Genomic DNA, 15,591 nt, shown 5'->3' with positions numbered 1-15,591 from the left:
ATGTACTATCCTACTTGAACAGAAAGGAATAATTTAGACAGAAGTCCAAAAAATGAGAGAAGACCTTATATAAAAAGAAGATACAATAAAAGAAAACAAAAAAAACTGACGGTAGTTTCTGAAGGCAGAGGTTAACTTATCAAATGTAGGGTATGATGCGTAATGGACTGAAAAGATTGATAGCTCATTCAACAAGCAATTTTAATCTGTATCCAAGTATTACACTCTAATTTAAATTAAATAGGTGAATAAACATGGATAAAGGTGTCAGGATAAGGTAATGAAAAAAATAGGCACTGTTTCACAGTCTTATACACATAAAATCATATCTTAATAATGTCACCTATCAGACCCCTGTTTCTGATCATTTTAAAGACTCAGTCAAAGCATTTTTATATTTTTTAAAATCACATTTTCATTGGGAAAATTCTATAATAATAAGTTTAAATACCTTCTGATCCTTAATATATATTATATGTAAAATATAAATATATATAAGTAGCCTGAAATACTGTAGCTGGTAAAATAGATTCATGTTCAGCTTTCCTTTTCCTAGGGAAAAGACATTCCCCAGGGTGCTCAAGTGTTGGATGGACTGTTCCTTCTGCCCCATATGTGTGTCTACACTTCTGTAGCTGAAATGTTGACCCTCGTCCTCACTTAAAACTGTTAGAATATGGATATAGGCGTGTCTCTTCTTTGCAGTGGCTTCATCTCTGTGAACTTTCAAATTAGTTAACACATACCATAGAAGTTATGTATGATATACTGAAAACAATGATGTAATTTGCAACTGCTACAAGAGTGGGTGAAAAGAATATAATTTCTAGACACACATACCCTCTACACTTGAACTGTACTGGTCTAAAAAGACTGATGATTCTTTCAACAAGCAATTTTAATCAGTATCCAAGTACTACAGTCTACACTGAATTAAATAAGTAAATAAAACAGGAGGGTACAGGAGGTTGTTCTGAATTTTGGGTAGAAATCCTCGCTTACATCTTGGGGTCTATTGTAAAGAAACAATCAAGTTGACTCATTTTAATTTATTCAATAAATTAAGAAATTGCTTTTGTGAGAAAATATACTATATACTCCATAGAAAGATGTGTGACTATCACAAGAAGCTCAAAATCTAGCTATAGCAAAGGACAAGTACTTAATGAAGACGGGCAACCTCAGCTCAACATATTCACATTCACATAAACAAACATACACAAAACAAAAAAAACCCCACAAGAATGAATGAATTAAATGGGGCCAGCAGAACAACAGCAATTATCAAGGATGTGAGTAATTTAGGAAGATCGCGGAGGTGAATTGTGGCTGATGTTTCTTTCATGCAGTAAGTATGTGAGGGGTGAGCATTCTAGTTAGAACTCCTAGCTGAAACCTAAGTGCCAGATGTACCTACTTCTTATCTCTTGGGTGTTCCTGGACAGAAAGATCAGCTTAATGACTCTTTTGTCCAAGTTGGAAAATCTGAATAAAAATTATGACTACTGGGACTTCCCTGGTGGTCCAGTGGTTAAGACTCCCTGATTCCACTGCAAGGGTCCAGATTTGATCCCTAGCCTGGGAACTAGGATCCCACATGCCTTGTGGCCAAACTGAAATAAATAAATGAATAAAAACAGAAATTATATATTAAAAAAATGACTGTTGCTTTTATAGACATTACATTGAAATACACACTTTTAAAAAATAAATAGTATCCCATAATACCCAATGGTCAGCTCACTGATTTGGTTTTATAGTAAAAGGGCTAAATATGCATAACATCAAAGACAAACACGATTTGGAAACACCACTGAAAGATCATCATTTTAAAATTAACTATCTTTATCCCCAAAACAATTTTAAGTGGCTTACAAAATATTTACAGGAACAATAAAATTAATTTTGAATTGATAATAATGGAAAACAGAATAGAGAGGTGAAAATAGCCCCCAATCCCTCCCAGCATCAGAGTCTTTTCCAATGAGTCAACTCTTCATATGAGGTGGCCAAAGTACTGGAGTTTCAGCCTCAGCATCAGCCCTTCCAATGAACACCCAGGACTAGTCTCCTTTAGGATGGACTGGTTGGATCTCCTTGCAGTCCAAGGGACTCGCAAGAGTCTTCTTCAACACCACAGTTCAAAAGCATCAATTCTTCAGTGTTCAGCTTGCTTCATAGTCCAACTCTCATCCATACATGACCACTGGAAAAACCATAGCCTTGACTAGGCAATAGCAATGAAGTTACTGACTTCATTCCATTAGCAAGTGTCAAGTCTTCTGCAGCCAGATTTAGCTAATATATTCTGTTCAGTGCCTACTTCAACTGCCTTTCAGAGGAAGTTTGCTTTCACCTCTAAAGGGACACAAGACACTTTACTTGACTACTCATAGGGTAGCTCGGCCATCTCATACAATTTTTTCAAGATATTAACTGCATTCAACTCCTTCTGGAAATATGGATATGACACTGTGTATAAAGGGATTCAGGCTTCCCCAGTGGCTCAGCAGTAAAGAGTCTGCATGCTGAGCTGCAGGAGATGTAGGTTCAGTCCCTGGGCCAGGAAGATCCCCTGGGGCAGAGTATGGCAATCCACTCCAGTGTTCTTTCCTACAGAGTCCCATAGACAGAGTAGTCTGGTGAGCTGCAGTCCAGAGGATCACAAAGAGTCAGACACGACTGAAGCAACTTAGGACTCATGCACATAAAGGGACTCATTTGGCAGATTCATTTAGGACCATGGGAGGAGGTCATCTGGAGAAGGTGACATCTGGTTGACTGGCACACTGGACCTGTGTGCGCCTCACCCTCTCCCTTGTCTTTAGAATGTGCATTCTGTCCATCATTCCTTCAGCGAGAGAGATTTCCAAAGACCACACAAGCAGTCTTGAGAGAGCAACTTGCTGTTGAGACCATCTGGACAGTATACATGCTTGAAGCTGGTCAAGACCTTTATATAAATATTTGAAATTCTGACTGGTGGGTATTGAGATCTACTTGTCTCACAGCCTCCCATGAAAAGCCCTATATGTGTGACTATAAGAAATAGTTTGATGCTTATTCTGGAACATGAGTTCAACTTTAATTCAATTGTATTTTACTGACCTGCCTTAAAGTTAATTCAACTTATTGGGATATCAGGGCTTTCCCAGTGCTTCAATGATAAAGAATCCACCTACAGTGCAGGAGACGCAGGTTTGATCACTGGGTCAGCAAGATCCCCTGGAGGAGGAAATGGCAACCCACTTGGGTATTCTTGCCTAGAGAATTCCATGAGAAGAGGAGCTTGGTGGGTTACAGTCCATGGGGTTGCAAAGAGTCAGACATGACTTAGAGACTAAACAACAACAAGAATATCTGGGTGTTGACACCAAGAATGAGAAGAATCAGGACTTTTTGTTTGATGATGGTTTACTGGAACCTGAGAGTCACAGTTTCCTGCAGAGAGAGGAGTGTTATCAATTTACCAGGGAATGAGAGAATTTCTTAGAAGAAAATTTAAATTTCTGAAGAAACATATATATACAGTGAGAAACAGAGTACTAACATAATTGGAAATCTCAATTACACAAAAATCTTTAAGAACACTGAAAGTTTATTTTTCAGGACTGACTCAGAGGCATAGTGACTAGATTAGATAGTTGTCTCTGGTGCCATCTATTGTCTGAAAGATGTAAGAATTCTAGGATCCACAGTATATGGGAAGCACTTTTAAAGTTCATTCCTCTCAAGCAGTGCCAATGTGAAAGAGCATTTGCTAGGAAAGTCTACTTTCTTAAGGCTGGTTCATGGTGAGCATTTAAGTATTTGAGTGGAAGTAGCATATATTTTCTTGATGACCTCCTTTACCACATTAGTTGCCAAGTTCCAAACCAAAGATCCTTAATACAAACCCTTTTGACCTTGTCATTTTTCATCCAATTCTTTGCTTTTAAAAATTCAATGTATCAATAAATCCATTCAATAAGTTGCTAATTTAGATGTATTTTTCAATTCTATTTTATTTTCTAAGGTTTCCAATCATTTGAGGAATGCCTCCCAACTTTTGTCATTTTCAATTTTTTTTTGGATAATTTTCTTTAAGATGTTTTTAGAATTATTTTTAAATTCTTACTTGCCAACTCCAATTTTGGTTCAATGTGTATTTGCTTTTGGCGTTTTCCCTCTTGTATGGGCATAAAATCTTTCCTGTTTTCATGCTTAGTAATTTGTTTATTACATGCCATACAGACTACAAAGATGTTCTACAGGATTTCTCAAATCAATGAAGCTTCAGTTATTTTTCTGATGCAATTAAGAGTGATAAGCTCCATTCAATAGAAAACAGATTCCTTTGGTTTTGGCAACATGCACTGTATCTCCAGTTCACCCCTCTTACTAGGGCATAGTGATCTAGGACTTTCACATAAATACTTGAGCTTTCTTAGTCTCTTCAGCACGAAAGTAATATAGAATTGTCTATTCTTGTATTTCAGAGGTTTTGACATATCTTTAACCCCTCACTCCAAGCAATTTAAAATTTGGCAAATGCTGTGAAGGGAAGACAGCTCTGTGTTTGTAGCCATGCAAATTTCCCAGTTTGAGTACTCTGCTGCTGCTGCTGCTAATTCACTTCAGTCGTGTCCGACTCTGTGCGACCCCATAGACGGCAGCCCACCAGGCTCCCCCGTCCCTGGGATTCTCCAGGCAAGAACACTGGAGTGGTTGCATTTCCTTCTCCAATGCATGAAAGTGAAAGGTGAAAGTGATGTCGCTCAGTCATGTCTGACTCTTAGCGACCCCATGGACTTCAGCCTACCAGGCTCCTCCATCCATGGGATTTTCCAGGCAAGATTTCTGGATTGGGGTGCCATCGCCTTCTCCAAGGGTACTCTAGTACTGTGTAATCACCAAAAGTTCTGAAAGTTTTTCTGAGAGCAGCTGAAATATCATTGTTTTAGTGAAACCGTCATACAAAACGCACATAAGAACAATCAAGTTGATGATGAAAAACTGTATTTATTTAGTAACTGGGATGGTTTTGCCTCCCTTTGGTGTGCTCAGGCATACGACTCTTATTTAAAAGTCCTTCTGGGACTTCCCTGGTGGTCCAGTGGTTAAGAGTCCACCTGTCACTACAGAGGACATGGGTTCAATCCCTGGTGCAGGAAGATAACCACAAGCCACATTCCATCTAAGCTGTGCACCACAACTGCTGAACCTGTGATATTAGAGCCCGTGGTCTAGAGCCTATGGTCTGCAACAGAAAGTAGCCCTACTCTCTGCAACTAGAGAAAGCCCATGCACAGCAAGGAAGATCCTGCACAGCCAAAAATAAATAGATAGGTAGATAGATAATTTTTAAAAAATAAAGTCCTTTCGTCTTCTCAGAAGGCACCTGCGATAACAGGTTCTATAGCACCCCCTGTGGGTCTCACCCTTCAGTGCAACAAAAAATATTACATTTCAGTGCTAAGGGCATCAAGTAACATTTTTAGGAACTTCCATGTGGTTTTTGAAATACTTTAAATGAGAGTTACACTTTAAAATATATGAACTATTTAAAAGAACCTCTACAGTATTAGAGTGTAGGACTCTAGTGGGATTTCAAGTGTCAGAAAAAAACAACCACAATATTACTGAGAGTAAAAATTGCCTCTTCAAACTAACGCAAACAGAATTGCTATTATAATTATGAAGCTGTTTCAAAATAATAATTCACAATAACCTACTAATTATTCCCTAGGAATCTCTTGGAAATGAACATGTTTGGGACCTTCAGTTAGTAGGTCCCTAATGACTTGAGAATGTATATAAAAGTCCTTGGTTCTATTGGTGAAATTATTCATCTAGGTAATAGGAAAATGTCTCCTTCTTTGGTAAGTAGCTTCTGTGTTTACCAGATTGGCTTTATTGATGCAAAAATAGACTTTTATGGATCTGAGGCCTCTGACGTGTGTCAAAATAGTTACAAAGTCATATGTATGAGCATATTACCCACAAATAAATTTACCCATGTCATTCTTCTATAGCTTCTACAGGGATCCGAGACACTTACCTTGTTTAAATAATTTTTTTTGTTAACAGAAATAAACTGAAACATGATTGGCTAGCATGTAGCCAACTGAAACATGATAGTTTCATTTAATTTATTTTCTATTCTAACATTGTTTTGCTATACATTTATGAAAAATTTAGCAAATCACTTCAGTTTGATTGAATCTTTTTGGTCATTCCCATTGAAAGCAAGAACCAAGATTCACTCTCATCTCTGACTTTTCCCCTCGTGCTCTCTTCTCACTCACGTTCTCTACATGGGTGGTGGTGGTGGTGGTGGTAGAGGTGATTTAGTTACTAAGTCGTGTTCAACTCTTCATGGACTGTGGCCCCGCCCTGCTCCTCTGTCCATTGGATTTCCCAGGTAAGAATACTAGAATGGGTTGCCATTTCTTTCACCAGGGAATCTTCCTGACCAGGGATCAAACCCAGGTCTCCTGCATTGTAGGCAGATTCTTTAAGGGCTGAGCCACCAGGGAAACCCTTCTTAGTCTATTGGAAGGGATGCTCGCTGTGAGTCCCCAAGAGCAATGGACTGTGTTTTCAGGAAATAACTGAGTCATTCTGCGCTGCCTTCAGCAAGTCTGCACCACAGCCTGTCTCATGGAGGCTGCACTGTTAATTCTCTAACCACCTTCATGGTTGTTCTCGTGAACTTTGACTTCACACATATCTGAATTTGAATTATACCTGTCAACTACTTGCGGAGTGACTCGGAACATTAAGCTTCAATGTCCCCGTGCAACATACAATCAATAATGAAATCTAGCTACACAGCCGATCTGTCTTGAAGTTTTGGAGGCAGGAGCCTGGGCTCCAATCGTATTTTCATCACGTCTTAGGTCTCCGCTCTCTGTGCTTTAGCTCCCTCAACTGTGAGAGAAAGACGGCAGTGACAGCAACTGCATGAAACTTTGTGCGTGTACTTCTGTGCGACAAGTAAATAAATTATATGTAAACTGTTTAGAATATTGCATTCACATCACAATCATTATATAATGATAACTATTATTTTAAAATCTAGTGACATAGTTCTAATTATTAGCTAAGGATAAGTGAGAGCAGTGGGTTGTTTCTGTGTTGTTTAGTCATTAAGCCGTGTCTGACTCTTTGTGACCCCACGGGCTGTAGCCCATCAGGCCTCTCTGTCCATGAGATTCTCCAGGCAAGGATACTGGAGTGGGTTCCCATTTCCTTCTCTAGAAGGTCTTCCCAGATCAGGGATTGAACCCACATCTCCTGCTTTGGCAAATGGATTCTTTCTTTACTGCTGAGTAGAGACCAGTGGAGTAATTGAAACTAATCTTCACTCTTTACCTATTATGTGCCAGTCTATCTAAAGTGAGACAGCAAAAAAGTATAGATAGATAGTTTTCCTAATTTAACCTGGCAGAGAAACCATGTGAAATACTATTGTCATTATTATAGTAAAATTTTAAATATATATAATGTTATATGTAATAATATACATATAGTATATGTATTAAGTATAGCAGATTCTCTCTCTCTCTCTCTCTCTCTCTCTATATATATATATAATATATATATTATACACACACACACATAATTTTGCAAGGTCATACAGTCCAGGTGGCTAATATGAGATTCTAACCAAATGCTTATTAACTCTAAATTTAGGTCTTATCATTTCTGAACACTCTGATTACCTTGAAAACAGGCAAAGTAAGAATAAATTAACTACTATTTTAACAAGGTACTCATCTCATGCATACTCTTTGAGGTAATAACATAAGACAGCATCCTAACCCTTCTAATTCTCTTAGACTTTTCTGTGCCTATGGTATAGCATACTTTTAGTGATTAGATGATGTTACAACAATGAAGTTCTTAGCTCTGTATCTGTCTCAATAAGTTTATATAAGTGAGAGAATGACGCCAACCATTTGTTCTAGCCAACTGTGGCACTAGTAGCAAAGCTCATTGGAGGTTTCACTTGCTTGTTTTATAGATTTCCAAGTCATCTTTCAAGGTTACAATAAAAAGTCTTATACTTCAAAGTCATGTTCAAATTCTCCTTGCTTCCAGAAAACCTCTGAGATTACAGAAACAGAAATTGACAAAATTCTTAGACTCAATTAACCTGAATTATATTAGGATAAAAATTAAACACAGCTATTTTTGTTTGCTCACATATATAATTAGTGAGGAGGCTATATAGAGTGATTTTTAAAGATGAGAAGTTAACTTAATACTAATTTTTTGCCCACTTTACTCAGTCATCTAATATTTATGCTGTGCTTACTAGAAGCCAAGAATGATAAAGAATGCTAAAGAGAAAAGCAGTTAATCACTTTAATCTCCTTGACTTAGTATCTTGACAGGATTTAAGGAATTTCCTTAAACTCATCCCTGTCTAAAACATGCTCTCAGCTGATGATTACTGACATTTGCTTTCATTTCACTAATATTATTTCTTTTAATGGCTGAAGTATATCTCATTGCATCAATCTAATTACAGTCAAGAGTGCAACACACTACTATCTATTAAATACTGGACAGAAGGAGTACATTGTTCTAGAATTATCATTGCAAGATGTACTCAAGTTAACATACTTTTAATAACAGATATATTTTTCCTTTTATCATCATTTCATTTATTACTTCATTATTCATTTAATCCTCTGTACTAGCTATAGGTCTATACTTGAGAATTAAAAAAAGTAAGAAATATGAGATGTTATCTGCACATGTCTGTCCAGTGGAAGAACTAGCTATTAATCAAACAAATAAAATAAAACTATCAACCATGAGATAAAGCTACTAAATTCTGAAATATGTTTCTCATAATTTATATTTGGAAGGAGATTGAAATGGAAACCCATTCCAGTATTCTTGCCTGGAGAATCCCATGGACAAAGGAGTCTGGCGGGCTACAGTTCACGGGGTTGCAAAGAGTCGGACATGACTGAGAGACTTCACTTTCACTTTGGTCTGGGACTCTTGACTTGATTGCTTGTTTTTTTTGTTGAAACAATAAAATAACCTTATAACTATATCTAATCTTTTTCTCTATCAATATAGCATCTTAGGATGTTAGAATTCTCATAAGAAGAAAACAGCACAGAATATGGACTTTTTAGATGGAACCTATACCTTAGTAACAGAATTTATTGTTAGGGTTTCCAACTCGTCCTGAACTGCAGATTGTCCTGTTTCTCCTGTTTCTGACTTTGTACTCTATGATTTTAATGGGGAACATTGGATTGATGATGTTAATCAAGGTTGATCCGCACCTTCAAACCCCCACGTATTTTTTCCTTAGTAACCTATCCTTTGTAGACCTTTGCTATTCTTCAGTCATCATTACCAATATGCTTGTCAACCTCCTCTCTCAGAACAAGTCCATTTCCTATCACAGCTGTGCCCTGCAGTTCTATTTCTTCTGTACTTTCGCAGATACCGAATCCTTTAATCTTGGTTGCCATGGCGTATGACCACTATGTCGCCATCTGTAACCCTTTACTGTACACGGCTGTGATGTCTCGGGGCATCTGCATATGGTTGATCGTCTTGTCATACACTGGAGGCAATATGAGTTCCCTGGTGCACACATCCTTTGCGTTTATTCTGAAATACCGTGATAAAAATGTCATTAGTCATTTTTTCTGTGACCTCCCTCCCTTGCTTAAGTTATCGTGCACAGACACATCACTTAATGAGTGGCTTCTCTCCACATACGGCAGCTCAGTGGAAATTATCTGCTTCATCGTCATCATCATCTCCTACTTTTACATTTCCTCTCAGTCTTAAAGATCCATTCTTCCAGTGGGAGGAAGAAGACCTTCTCTATGCGTGCTTCTCACCTGACATCCATGGCCATCATCCAGGGAACTCTGCTCTTCATTTACTCAAGACCTGGCTACCTGTATTCTCCCAACACTGATAAAATCATCTCAGTGTTCTACACCATAATCATCCCAGTGCTGAATCCCTTGATTTATAGTTTCAGGAACAAATATGTAAAAGACGCTGCTAAAAGGGTCTTAAAACCAAAGCTAAATCCCTCCTGAGATTCATCTAAATCCCTGATTACAAACCCCAGCTGTGTGTATGCTCAGTCGTGTCCAGCTCTTTGTGACCCCATGGACTATAGCCCGCCAGGTGCTTTTGTCCTTGGAATTATCCAGACAAGAATACTGGAGTGGGTAGCTATTCCTTCTCTAAGAGCTCATTACCAACCCAGGGATCAAACCCAGGTCTCCCTCATTGCAGGCAGATTCTTTACCAGCTGAGCTACGAGGGAAGCCTACAGCATTTATTATCACTCATCATTTCCATTTTATAAAGAAAAACTCTTTTTTATATTTCACTGGAGTGGGTAGCTGTTCTTTTCTCCAGGGGATCTTCCCAACCCAGGGATTGAACCCAGGTCTCCCACATTGCAGGTAGATTCTCTACCATCTGAGCCACCAGGGAAGTGCAAGAATATTGGAGTGGGTAGCCTATCCATTCTCCAGGGATCTTTCTGGCACAGGAATCGAACCAGGGTCTCCTGTATTGCAGGCTGATTCTTCACCAGCTGAGCTACAGGGTAGCTCAAGAGATAAAAATATATGTGTTAAATAAGTTTGTAGAAATGTTTCCCTTCAATTAGTAAAGAGACTCTTTCTTTGGCACCAGATTATTCCCACAAAAAGGTAATTAATATTATGACAAAACAAAAATACACATCTAGAGAACTGCTCATTAATACTTGCTTAATGTCTCACCAAATACTGAACATAACATAAACCCAAACCAGAAACATAATTATTGTATTATGATCAATCCATGATATGCTGATTATTTCTGGAACTGATACAGATACTCTTAAAACGATCATGGTTTTGAGAAATATTAGAATTGTTATCTTGGTTTGTATCCACATGAATATTCACAGAAAATGTTTAGTCCTGAAGCTTACAGCCAGATATCTCTAACATTAGAGTCTCACCCACATTATTTTGAAGAGGAGAAGACAGGTAAATTCGTCAAATGTATTCTTTGAAGTAAAGAAAGGAAGGCTCAGAGACAAGCTTGTAGAAAGTAACATGCCTCACAAATTACATTTAGATTTGGCTCAGTTTCCCAACGTTCTATACCAGGTACTTGTTTTATTGAGTAATAACAGTTATGCCTTTTTCAAGAGTGTGTGCATGAATGTATAATTTTCTGAATATGAAGACAATTGCAGATAGAATTGTGTTCTATCTTATGATATACTGCAGATGTGCAGAAGTGTTATACATCCATGTGTCCTTTTCTTGATCATTTTCTGAAAGCTTAGACAAGAACAAAAAAAAATGGGTGGAGGGAATTGCTCCTCCTTGACTGGATTCATTTTCTTGGGAATTACTGATAACACCGAGGACAAAGCGACCATACTTACCATGGTTCTAATTGTTTATCTCATTGGCCATTTGGCAAATCTTGGGATGATATTCCTGATTAAGATGGATCCCCAGCTGCACACATCCATGTACTTTTTCCCCGGTCACCTCTCCTTCTGTGTCCTCTGCTATTCCACTGCAATTCACCCCAAGATGATCATGGACCTATTTGCCAAGAACAAATCAATCCCCTTCTACGGCTGTGCTCTGCAATTCTTCGTCTTCCATATCTTTGCAGATTCTGAGTGTCTCCTGCTGGCAGTGATGGCTATGACCAGTACAAGGCCGTCAGCAGCCCCTTGCTCTATGTGGTCAGCATGTCCAGCGGATGTGCTCCCTGCTCATGGCTGGGGTTTATCTGGTGGGAATGGCAGATATTCCGATACACACGGCATTAGCATTCCACTTATGTTTCTGTGGGTCAAATGAGATTAACCATTTCTTCTGTGATTTACCTCCACTTTTCCTCCTCTCCCGCTCTGATATACAGGTAAATGAATTGGCGTTATTCACTATTTTTGGTTTTATTGAACTGAGTACCATTTCAGGAGTCCTTTTCTCTATTATATCATCCTATCAATCTTGAAGATCCACTCTTCTGAGGGGAAGTTCAAAGCTTTCTCTACCCTCACCTCTTTTAAATGTTGTGACAATTTTCTAGGGAACTGTACTTTTCTTGTATTTCAGGCCAAATACTTCCTACTCTCCACATCAAGACAAAATTACATAATTGTTCTACACCCTTATGATTCCCATGTTAAATCCTCTGTTATATAGCCTACAGAACAAAGATGTGAAACAGGCCCTGAAAAACTGGAAAATGAAAGGTGGTTTTAAAGGGTGTACTATAAATATATAGACACACATACATATGTCTGTTGTTTTTGTAAAATTGTATTCATGATCCAAGGGAAATGACATTGTTTCAAATACTTTAAAGGAGTGAATAACTATTTTTAATAAAGTGTAATCTTTAAAAATACTACCGTTCCAAAACACAGCTTTCATTATGTATAACAACTAATATATAGCACTTCCTTTTTGCCAAATACTTCCAGAATCTTGCAATTTTGTCAAATATTATGATTAATTCTTTCATTCAAATATTATTTCAATTACACTAAGATTTATTGTATATTTACTGAGAGAACTTTGAGCATTTAGGTCCTTTATATTCTATGATACACACTGCATTTTCTATATTAATAACTATAAGTTAGAGCTAATAGCAAGCATTAATTAACTACACAGTCAGGTAATTCCTAAGAAGCCTCAAAATCACTCTGAAATAAAAATTGAGGACTATGAATCCAGCGGAGGCAAGACTATCAAAAGAGAAAAGGCAGTCTCTTAAATAAGTGGTGCTGGGAAAATTGTACAGCCCATGTAAATGAATGAAATTAGAATATTCTCTAACACTGTATACAAAAATAAGTTCAAATGGATTAAAGATATAAATATAAGATGAGGTATTACAAAACTCTTAGAGGAAAACATAGGCATAACAGTCTTTGACATTCATCACAGCAATATATTTTTTTTGTATCCACCTCCTAAGGCAACAGAAATAAAAACAAAAATAAACCAATGGACTTGATTAAACTAAAACAACAACAAAAACTTCTGCACAGCAAAGGATACCATAAACACAATGAAAGGACAACCCATAGAATGGGAGACAATATTTGTAAACAATGTGAGCAACTAGGGATTAATTCCAAAATTTACAAAGAGCTAATGCAGCTCAGTATACAAAAAAAAAAAAAAAAAAAAAAAAAAAAATCCAAACAAAAACATGCACAGACGATCTGAATAGACATTTCTCCAAACAAAACATTCAGGTGGTCAAGAGACACATGAAAAGATTATCAACACGTGAATCATTAAAGAAATGCTAATTAAAACCACAAAGAGATATTATCTCACACTGGTTAAAACGGCCATAATCAAAAAGCCTACAAACAATAAATGCTGGGGAGGGTGTCACTTCATTTCAGTTCAGTCACTCAGTTGTGTCCAACTCTTTGTGACCCCATGGACTGCAGCACGCCCGGCCTCCGTGTCCATCACCAACTCCCGGAGCTTACTCAAACTCATGTCCATTGAGTCAGTGATGCCATCCAACCATCTCATCCTCTGTCATCCCCTTCTCCTGCCTTCAATCTTTCCCAGCATGAGGGTCTTTTCAAATGAGTCAGCTCTTCGCATCAGGTGGCCAAAGTATTGGCATTTCAGCTTCAGCATCATTCCTTCCAAAGAAATCCCAGGGCTGATCTCCTTCAGAATGGACTGGTTGGATCTCCTTGCAGTCCAAGGGACTCTCAGGAGTCTTCTCCAACACCACAGTTCAAAAGCCTCAATTCTTCGGTACCCAGCTTTCTTTCTAGTCCAACTCTCACATGCATACATGACCACTGGTAAAACCATAGCCTTGACTAGACGGACCTTTGTTGGCAAAGTAATGTCTCTGCTTTTTAATATGTTGTCTAGGTTGGTCATAAGTTTTCTTCCAAGGAGTAAGTGTCTTTTAATTTCATGGCTGCAGTCACCATCTGCAGTGATTTTGAAGCCTAAAAAAATAGAGTCAGCTGCCGGGAGCCGGCATATTGCATATTGAGTGAGGATGTGTACTAGCTCAACTGGAATTCTATCACTGCTGGGAGCCAGCGTGAGGCACTCCGCCCATGACAAAGGTCATGAGGAAGGAGGCTCGGCATACGCAAAGGCGGGATCGAGCCTCAGGAGTCCCCCTGGAAATTCTCGAGCATCTACCCCCAAACCAGAGTCTGCCTACTTTCTGCTTTGTGCTTTTACCTACACCTCTGACTTTACAGGGGGCTGTCTCCCACTCTCTCTGAAAAAAGAGTTAGCTTACAGCTCCAGTTAATAATTCTTGGATGTGACAGTGTTTCAACCTACAAACTCCTTTGGAAATCCTCTAGCCTGCCTGAATGGGTTTTTCCGGCCACATGTGATTGTTCAGAGCCTCCCAACTGTGAGAGGCAGGAGATGTTCTAAACTGCCTAAACACAGATTCCTTTGAGTAGTTAAAAGATTGATTAGAAATTGTATTGGTGAAGGGTTTTTCACTTGTTGGGCCAATGTTTGCTGCTAAGTCTCCATTCCCCTTACCTACTGTGTCCTTGGCAGTGTATTGATTGATATAATGGGTGTATAGAAATGTAAAATGCAGCTTTGTCCAATGCTTTTTTGGAGGCTGATGCCTGACTTTGGAATAATCACCTTTAGAGAAAAATAAGTTTCTTAAAATGTTAACAGGCCTCCGGGCCAGAAGATATGTCAATCACCTGAACTTTTGCATATGATAAGTTTGCAGGAAGAAAGCCTGGCTTGCTGCATGACTCTACCCCTTCCCCCATTATCCTCTATGCATAACTTAAGGTATAAAAACTACTTTGGAAAATAAACTGCGGGCCTTGTTCACCAAAACTTGGTCCCCATGTCGCTCTCTCTTTCAACTTCTGGCTGAGTCTCCATCTGGAGCGCGGAACCCGCCATGCTTGCTAATTATGCCTGGGCTTCTAAGATCCGACCGGTGAGGCCTCAGTGTCTCCTCTCCTTCGGGAGAACGGAAGGATGCCTGCGGCCTACGTAAGTGGTGCAAACTTCTTGTCTTGAAGTTTATTGGTCTCCCGCGTAAACCAAGCTACTCAGCTCTTTTCTCCACTGAATTTCCTACTGAGCTATCCTCATTCTATTACTCTTTATATCTTTGATGAATAAATAATTAAATAGGTCGCCGACGCCGCCCGCTTCGAATACCCTGGATCAGCCGGGGCTGGACCCCGGCAGTCAGCCACTGTTTCCACTGTTTTTCCATCTATTTGCCATGAAGTGATGGGATCGGATGCCATAATCTTTGTTTCCTGAATATTGATCTTTAAGCCAACTTTTTCACTCTCCTCTTTCACTTTCACCAAGAGGCTTTTTAGTTCTTCTTCACTTTCTGTCATAAAGGTGGTGTCATCTGCATATCAGAGGTTATATTATTTTTCCTGGCAATCTTGATTCCAGCCTGTGCTTCATCCATCCCAGCATTTTGCATGATGTACTCTGCATATACGTTAAATAAGCAGGGTGACAATAAACAGCCTTGACGTACTCCTTTTCCTATTTGGAACCAGTCTGTTGTTCCATGTCC

General features: G+C 38.7%; 1 pseudogene; it reads left to right on the top strand.

Moving 5' to 3' along the window:
• Positions 1–9,127: 9,127 nt before the first annotated feature.
• Positions 9,128–10,070, top strand: LOC123465261 (annotated as a pseudogene).
• The last annotated feature ends 5,521 nt before the right edge of the window (positions 10,071–15,591 follow it).

Source organism: Bubalus bubalis, chromosome 21, assembly GCF_019923935.1.
Source record: "Bubalus bubalis isolate 160015118507 breed Murrah chromosome 21, NDDB_SH_1, whole genome shotgun sequence".
NCBI lineage: Eukaryota > Metazoa > Chordata > Mammalia > Artiodactyla > Bovidae > Bubalus > Bubalus bubalis.
Note: the sequence above shows the minus strand (reverse complement) of the source record. Positions and strands in the feature narration are given on the sequence as shown.